This window comes from Oncorhynchus mykiss, chromosome 13 (genome assembly GCF_013265735.2).
Source record: "Oncorhynchus mykiss isolate Arlee chromosome 13, USDA_OmykA_1.1, whole genome shotgun sequence".
In the NCBI taxonomy this organism is placed as follows: domain Eukaryota; kingdom Metazoa; phylum Chordata; class Actinopteri; order Salmoniformes; family Salmonidae; genus Oncorhynchus; species Oncorhynchus mykiss.
In genome coordinates this window covers 72,941,113-72,949,477 of record NC_048577.1, presented here as the reverse complement: position 1 = coordinate 72,949,477, position 8,365 = coordinate 72,941,113, and the positions used below count along the sequence as shown (strand labels likewise).

The window sequence follows — 8,365 nt, the reverse complement described above, 5'->3', positions numbered from 1 at the left end:
ACTGGACTGGGTTACGATTCAGTAGGATTGGGATCGACTCTGGGTTCAACTGGACTAGGTTACGATTCAGTAGGATTGGGATCAACTCTGGGTTCAACTGGACCGGGGTGAGATTCAGTAGGATTGGGATCAACTCTGGTTTCAACTGGACTGGGTTACGATTCAGTAGGATTGGGATCAAATCTGGTTTCAACTGGACCGGGGTTATGATTCAGTAGGCTTGGGGTCAACTCTGTTTTCAGTTCAGACAATTTGAAATGCTCCTTGTCAATAGTCAGAATCCACATAGAAAAAATAATTTGTTATTTCAATACAATCATTGAAATCCTGAATCCTGAGTTGAGGTCAGCGCTCACATTTTCACACAAATCTTCCATTGACATCAACGTATGATCTACACACAAGTCTACTTTTTAAGTGTGCACAGAGATCTCAAGGACTAGGATTCCTCCCAGACTGACTTTGGGTTCACTTTGGGTCCGATTCAGACTTGAGATGAGTAGACTCACAGTAAATAATTTGTTTTTGTTTTACTGAAGTCCACGTTAAGTAAAACTCAAGTCTGAATTGTGACCTTCCTGACCTAATTTTGATCTGAAATGGGTTTTGACCCGAAACCCTGCTGTCTGTCTGTCTGTCCCCTTTCAGGGCTGTCTGTCATTCTGCTGCTCACGTAGACAACCAGACAGTCTGGTTTTAATCCAGATGTTTAACATAGCTGACATTTAGTTTTGTATGTCTGCCTGTTTCTATTAAGAGATTAAAAAATATAACATGGTAGAAGTTGCTCTCTCTGTGAGATTCCCCCAATAACACAAATATATATGTGTGTGTGTGGGTGTAGTGTGTGTCTAGTCAAATGTAGTGCACTATATAGGGAATAGGGTGCTATTTGGGACTCAACCGAGGTGTAGTTAAGACCGTTTCTAGATAATGTTTTAAAGAGGAGCACTGTGTTGTTTAGGGTTACAGAATGCCTCTATCTTTCCCAACACTCCCAACGTTTTCCAGAAGTCCTCTATCTTTCCCAACACTCCCAAAGTTTTACAGAAGTCCTCTATCTTTCCCAACACTCCCAAAGTTTTACAGAAGTCCTCTATCTTTCCCAACACTCCCAAAGTTTTACAGAAGTCCTCTATCTTTCCCAACACTCCCAAAGTTTTACAGAAGTCCTCTATCTTTCCCAACACTCCCAAAGTTTTACAGAAGTCCTCTATCTTTCCCAACACTCCCAAAGTTTTACAGAAACCTCGGTTGGACGATTCCTGGAATGGAGATCGGATAAGCAGGAAATACGGGAATCGTCCAACTAGGATTTGTTAAATACCATGGAACTTTGAGAAGGTTTACGGAGTTTGTGCAACGCTACTAGGTGTCTAGAGAACATCTTTAAACAGGAGGGTGTATTGAGGTAATACTGTAGTGTTGATGGCACCGGTTAACTGACCAGTCTGATTTTAGGAAGAAACAACTCACTCTGGACACAGATCCAGTTAACTGACCAGTCTGATTTTTAGGAAGAAACGACTCAGTCTGGACACAGATCCTAAATTGAGATGTATTCTCATCAATAGCAGCATTAGAGCCACATTTTTATAGTGCAAAAGCAATGTGCAAATATGTACGGTTAAAATCTGGAAGTTGGATTTCATTTAACACATTTCTTCAACGATGTGTGTTTATAAAGAGACGTCTGTTAGGGCATCGCTCCATTTACTGAACTCTAGTGAGGCAATCGCCTCTTTTATAACGCGTATTGTTGAAGAAAAGTTTTCAAATTAAATCTCACTGCGAGATTATAATGAGGTTTACTGTCATTTTTTTTCAATTTTCCACAATGTTTTTTTTTTTTGCGCTGTGAAAATAGGAGCCGTTAATCAGGGTCTGGGAACCTTCCCCTGTTGATGTTGATGAAATGGAAACAGAGTGGGTCTCGTAGAAACTGTCTGAACCCCTAACGGCACCCAGTTCCCGAATTAGTCCACTACTTTTGACCACAAACCAATGTAGAGCTCTGGTCAACAAGTAATGCGCTTATATAGGGAATAGGGTGCCATTTTGGATTGAGACACTATTGTTCAACTGAAAATATAATTTGATCAGGAGGTGTTTTAAATGTTATTTTATTGTGTCCGACAGCCTTCATCCAAAACGGGGATGTGCACGCAGGTATACGTTTGTGTCTTAAGAGTCAGTGTGAGTTTGTCCCAAATGACACCCTATTCCCTACGTAGTGCACTACTACAGTAACCACAGAGGGTTTAGCCAATCAGGGCTCTGGTTGAAAGTAGTGCACTACTACAGTAACCACAGAGGGTTTAGCCAATCAGGGCTCTGGTTGAAAGTAGTGCACTACTACAGTAACCACAGAGGGTTTAGCCAATCAGGGCTCTGGTTAAAAGTAGTGCACTACTACAGTAACCACAGAGGGTTTAGCCAATCAGGGCTCTGGTTAAAAGTAGTGCACTACTACAGTAACCACAGAGGGTTTAGCCAATCAGGGCTCTGGTTGAAAGTAGTGCACTACTACAGTAACCACAGAGGGTTTAGCCAATCAGAGCTCTGGTTGAAAGTAGTGCACTACTACAGTAACCACAGAGGGTTTTGCCCATCAGAGCTCTGGTTAAAAGTAGTGCACTATATAGGGAACAGGGCTCCATTTGGGGAGTAGTTCATCTGGTTGTAGGTAGTGTACTATATAGGGAACAGGGCTCCATTTGGGGAGTAGTTCATCTGGTTGTAGGTAGTGTACTATATAGGGAACAGGGCTCCATTTGGGGAGTAGTTCATCTGGTTGTAGGTAGTGTAAATACAAAATATAATAATGTCCTTTTTTTTCCCACAGCAGAAGAATGGATGTGTTTAAAAAAAAACGTGCATCTTGATCTGCTTTTCTATTTAATATATATTTAAAATGTTGTGCTGATTTCTTTCTGTTGATGTGTTGTCTTCTATGTGGACAGGGACAGGAAAGAGACCTTTTCATTTGGTTTGTTAAATACATCTTTTCACTACGTCTTGCCTTCAGTTTTTTTCAATAAGTTTTTTTTTTTTTTTTTCAATAAGTGACGACCTTTGTATCGTTACAGCTGATTTGACTAGAACTTCAAATAGATCCTTTTCTCCGTTGTGAATGAGAAACCACTTCTTCAAGTTCACCTGCAGCCTTGATTCCAATACACCTTTTTATACAGAGCAACGTATAACAGTTCAGATGGGGACGACTAGACATGGTGACGCAGAAAACACATTACCTGGATCCAGTAGCAAATTAATGTTTTAATTAATGTGTTAAAGAAATAAATTGCTTTTCTATCATGTTAGAGGTTACCAGGATTGGGGGTCAATCACTTTTCTATCTTGTTAGTGGTTACCAGGGGTCGGGGGTCAAAATCACTTTTTAAATTCCAGTCAATTGAGAATGTTCACTGACATTCCAGTTCCAACTGTCATCAATGCCTTTCAATAAAGAACATTTGGAATTCGGTTTACTTAGTGAATTGAAATGGAGCTCCACCCTGATCGCTATATTACTGTGTATACTGATAGGTGTACTACGTACGCTGGACAGCCCTTTTCCCCAACCAATGGTAGAACTGTTGTGGCGCCCTCTGCTGTTTTAATGGAAGTAGTGCAGTCTAATGTCCCTCCCACTTCACATCTTCACACACCCGGGTCGTGTTCATTAGTAGCACACCTTAGCGGGGGGAAAAAACGCTTTACACAAACGGAACACGAGCGTTTTCTTATTAGACATGTTCAGGTAGTCTCTCCTCGTTTCAGCCTGTTTGATTCCTAATGAATACGACCCTGTTCATTCTGTTTGATTCCTATTGAATCACCTGTTCTGTGGTGTATTCATTCTGTTTGATTCCTAATGAATACGACCCTGTTCTGTGGTGTATTCATTCTGTTTGATTCCTAATGAATCACCTGTTCTGTGGTGTATTCATTCTGTTTGATTCCTAATGAATCACCTGTTCTGTGGTGTATTCATTCTGTTTGATTCCTAATGAATATGACCCTGTTCTGTGGTGTATTCATTCTGTTTGATTCCTAATGAATATGACCCTGTCCCGTGGTATATTCAGTTGTGCACACTAGGAAACCGTAGCAAAGTGTTTTTGCAACAGAAAATGCTTTGTAATGAAATCGAGTGTTTCATTCTGGATAAGTTCAGGTTGTCCTTCACTGTTTGGTGCCTAATGAATACGACCATGTCCTGTTTCCTGTTTCCTGGTTTAGTTTGAATACGACCATGTCCTGCTTCCTGTTTCCTGTATCTGGTTTAGTTTGAATACGACCATGTCCTGTTTCCTGTTTCCTGTATCTGGTTTAGTTTGAATACGACCATGTCCTGTTTCCTGCGTCTGGTTTAGTTTGAATACAACCATGTCCTGTTTCCTGTATCTGGTTTAGTTTGAATAAGACCATTTCCTGTTTCCTGGTTTAGTTTGAATAAGACAATGTCTTGTTTCCTGTTTCCTGTATCTGGTTTAGTTTGAATACGACCATGTCCTGTTTCCTGTATCTGGTTTAGTTTGAATACGACCATGTCCTGTTTCCTGTATCTGGTTTAGTTTGAATACGACCATTTCCTGTTTCCTGGTTTAGTTTGAATATGACCATGTCCTGTTTCCTGTTTCCTGCGTCTGGTTTAGTTTGTGATTTCCTACATCCAGTACCAGGGCTGTTCCTTACTTGTGTTGATTTCAGAACATGTCTTCACAGCTCCTGTTCCTCTGGTTTATAATCATCACATGTTATCATCAGAACTACATTCTCTCTCACACACACACACACACACACCCCAATGTTAAACGTTTGTACCAACAGCTCAGATGAAAATAAATGAATTTACAATGTCATGCTGTGGGGTCCCTTGATTGAGTGTTTTGTTTGTTAGGACACGTTAGTGTTTTGTTTGTTAGGACACGTTAGTGTTGTTTGTTAGGACACGTTAGTGTTGTTTGTTAGGACACGTTAGTGTTTTGTTTGTTAGGACACGTTAGTGTTTTGTTTGTTAGGACACGTTAGTGTTTTGTTTGTTAGGACACGTTAGTGTTTTGTTTGTTAGGACACGTTAGTGTTGTTTGTTAGGACACGTTAGTGTTGTTTGTTAGGACACGTTAGTGTTTTGTTTGTTAGGACACGTTAGTGTTTTGTTTGTTAGGACACGTTAGTGTTTTGTTTGTTGGGGCACGTTAGTGTTGTTTGTTAGGACACGTTAGTGTTGTTTGTTAGGACACGTTAGTGTTGTTTGTTAGGACACGTTAGTGTTTTGTTTGTTAGGACACGTTAGTGTTTTGTTTGTTAGGACATGTTAGTGTTGTTTGTTAGGACACGTTAGTGTTGTTTGTTAGGACACGTTAGTGTTGTTTGTTAGGACACGTTAGTGTTTTGTTTGTTAGGACATGTTAGTGTTGTTTGTTAGGACACGTTAGTGTTTTGTTTGTTAGGGCAGGTTAGTGTTTTGTTTGTTAGGACACGTTAGTGTTTTGTTTGTTGGGGCACGTTAGTGTTTTGTTTGTTAGGACATGTTAGTGTTTTGTTTGTTAGGACACGTTAGTGTTTTGTTTGTTAGGACACGTTAGTGTTTTGTTTGTTAGGACACGTTAGTGTTGTTTGTTAGGACACGTTAGTGTTGTTTGTTAGGGCAGGTTAGTGTTTTGTTTGTTAGGACACGTTAGTGTTTTGTTTGTTAGGACACGTTAGTGTTTTGTTTGTTGGGACACGTTAGTGTTTTGTTTGTTAGGACACGTTAGTGTTGTTTGTTAGGACACGTTAGTGTTGTTTGTTAGGACACGTTAGTGTTTTGTTTGTTAGGACACGTTAGTGTTTTGTTTGTTAGGACATGTTAGTGTTGTTTGTTAGGACACGTTAGTGTTGTTTGTTAGGACACGTTAGTGTTGTTTGTTAGGACACGTTAGTATTTTGTTTGTTAGGACATGTTAGTGTTGTTTGTTAGGACACGTTAGTGTTTTGTTTGTTAGGACACGTTAGTGTTTTGTTTGTTAGGACACGTTAGTGTTGTTTGTTAGGACACGTTAGTGTTGTTTGTTAGGACACGTTAGTGTTGTTTGTTAGGACACGTTAGTGTTGTTTGTTAGGACACGTTAGTGTTTTGTTTGTTAGGACACGTTAGTGTTTTGTTTGTTAGGACACGTTAGTGTTGTTTGTTAGGACACGTTAGTGTTGTTTGTTAGGACACGTTAGTGTTTTGTTTGTTAGGACATGTTAGTGTTGTTTGTTAGGACACGTTAGTGTTTTGTTTGTTAGGGCAGGTTAGTGTTTTGTTTGTTAGGACACGTTAGTGTTTTGTTTGTTGGGGCACGTTAGTGTTTTGTTTGTTAGGACATGTTAGTGTTTTGTTTGTTAGGACACGTTAGTGTTTTGTTTGTTAGGACACGTTAGTGTTTTGTTTGTTAGGACACGTTAGTGTTGTTTGTTAGGACACGTTAGTGTTGTTTGTTAGGGCAGGTTAGTGTTTTGTTTGTTGGGACACGTTAGTGTTTTGTTTGATAGGACACGTTAGTGTTTTGTTTGTTGGGACACGTTAGTGTTTTGTTTGTTAGGACACGTTAGTGTTTTGTTTGTTAGGGCACGTTAGTGTTTTGTTTGTTAGGACACGTTAGTGTTTTGTTTGTTAGGACACGTTAGTGTTTTGTTTGTTAGGACACGTTAGTGTTTTGTTTGTTAGGACACGTTATTGTTTTGTTTGTTAGGGCACGTTAGTGTTTTGTTTGTTAGGACACGTTAGTGTTTTGTTTGTTAGGGCACGTTAGTGCTTTGTTTGTTAGGACACGTTAGTGTTTTGTTTGTTAGGGCACGTTAGTGTTTTGTTTGTTAGGGCACGTTAGTGTTTTGTTTGTTAGGACACGTTAGTGTTTTGTTTGTTAGGACACGTTAGTGTTTTGTTTGTTAGGACACGTTAGTGTTGTTTGTTAGGACACGTTAGTGTTTTGTTTGTTAGGGCACGTTAGTGTTTTGTTTGTTAGGACACGTTAGTGTTTTGTTTGTTAGGACACGTTAGTGTTTTGTTTGTTGGGACACGTTACTGTTTTGTTTGTTAGGGCACGTTAGTGTTTTGTTTGTTAGGGCACGTTATTGTTTTGTTTGTTAGGACATGTTAGTGTTTTGTTTGTTAGGGCAGTTTAGTGTTTTGTTTGTTGGGACACATTATTGTTTTGTTTGTTAGGACACGTTAGTGTTTTGTTTGTTAGGGCACGTTAGTGTTTTGTTTGTTAGGGCAGTTTAGTGTTTTGTTTGTTGGGACACATTATTGTTTTGTTTGTTAGGGCACGTTATTGTTTTGTTTGTTAGGACACGTTAGTGTTTTGTTTGTTAGGGCAGTTTAGTGTTTTGTTTGTTAGGACAGTTTAGTGTTTTGTTTGTTAGGACAGTTTAGTGTTTTGTTTGTTAGGACAGTTTAGTGTTTTGTTTGTTAGGACAGTTTAGTGTTTTGTTTGTTAGGACAGTTTAGTGTTTTGTTTGTTAGGACACGTTAGTGTTTTGTTTGTTAGGACATGTTAGTGTTGTTTGTTAGGACACGTTAGTGTTTTGTTTGTTAGGACACGTTAGTGTTTTGTTTGTTAGGACACGTTAGTGTTGTTTGTTAGGACACGTTAGTGTTGTTTGTTAGGACACGTTAGTGTTTTGTTTGTTAGGACACGTTAGTGTTTTGTTTGTTAGGACACGTTAGTGTTGTTTGTTAGGACACGTTAGTGTTGTTTGTTAGGACACGTTAGTGTTGTTTGTTAGGACACGTTAGTGTTTTGTTTGTTAGGACATGTTAGTGTTGTTTGTTAGGACACGTTAGTGTTTTGTTTGTTAGGGCAGGTTAGTGTTTTGTTTGTTAGGACACGTTAGTGTTTTGTTTGTTGGGGCACGTTAGTGTTTTGTTTGTTAGGACATGTTAGTGTTTTGTTTGTTAGGACACGTTAGTGTTTTGTTTGTTAGGACACGTTAGTGTTTTGTTTGTTAGGACACGTTAGTGTTGTTTGTTAGGACACGTTAGTGTTGTTTGTTAGGGCAGGTTAGTGTTTTGTTTGTTGGGACACGTTAGTGTTTTGTTTGTTAGGACACGTTAGTGTTTTGTTTGTTGGGACACGTTAGTGTTTTGTTTGTTAGGACACGTTAGTGTTTTGTTTGTTAGGGCACGTTAGTGTTTTGTTTGTTAGGACACGTTAGTGTTTTGTTTGTTAGGACACGTTAGTGTTTTGTTTGTTAGGACACGTTAGTGTTTTGTTTGTTAGGACACGTTATTGTTTTGTTTGTTAGGGCACGTTAGTGTTTTGTTTGTTAGGACACGTTAGTGTTTTGTTTGTTAGGGCACGTTAGTGCTTTGTTTGTTAGGACACGTTAG

At 39.1% G+C, this 8,365-nt stretch overlaps 1 long non-coding RNA gene across 2 annotated transcripts; it reads left to right on the top strand.

Annotated features, from left to right (window-relative positions):
• Positions 1-981: 981 nt before the first annotated feature.
• LOC118938382 lies at positions 982-4,568 on the top strand. 2 transcript variants are annotated; one of them, XR_005035681.1, is made up of 2 exons: positions 982-2,686; positions 2,801-4,568. It is a non-coding gene; the product is annotated as an uncharacterized LOC118938382 (long non-coding RNA). The 2 variants fall into 2 exon arrangements; XR_005035680.1 differs by having other exon boundaries at positions 982-2,743.
• The last annotated feature ends 3,797 nt before the right edge of the window (positions 4,569-8,365 follow it).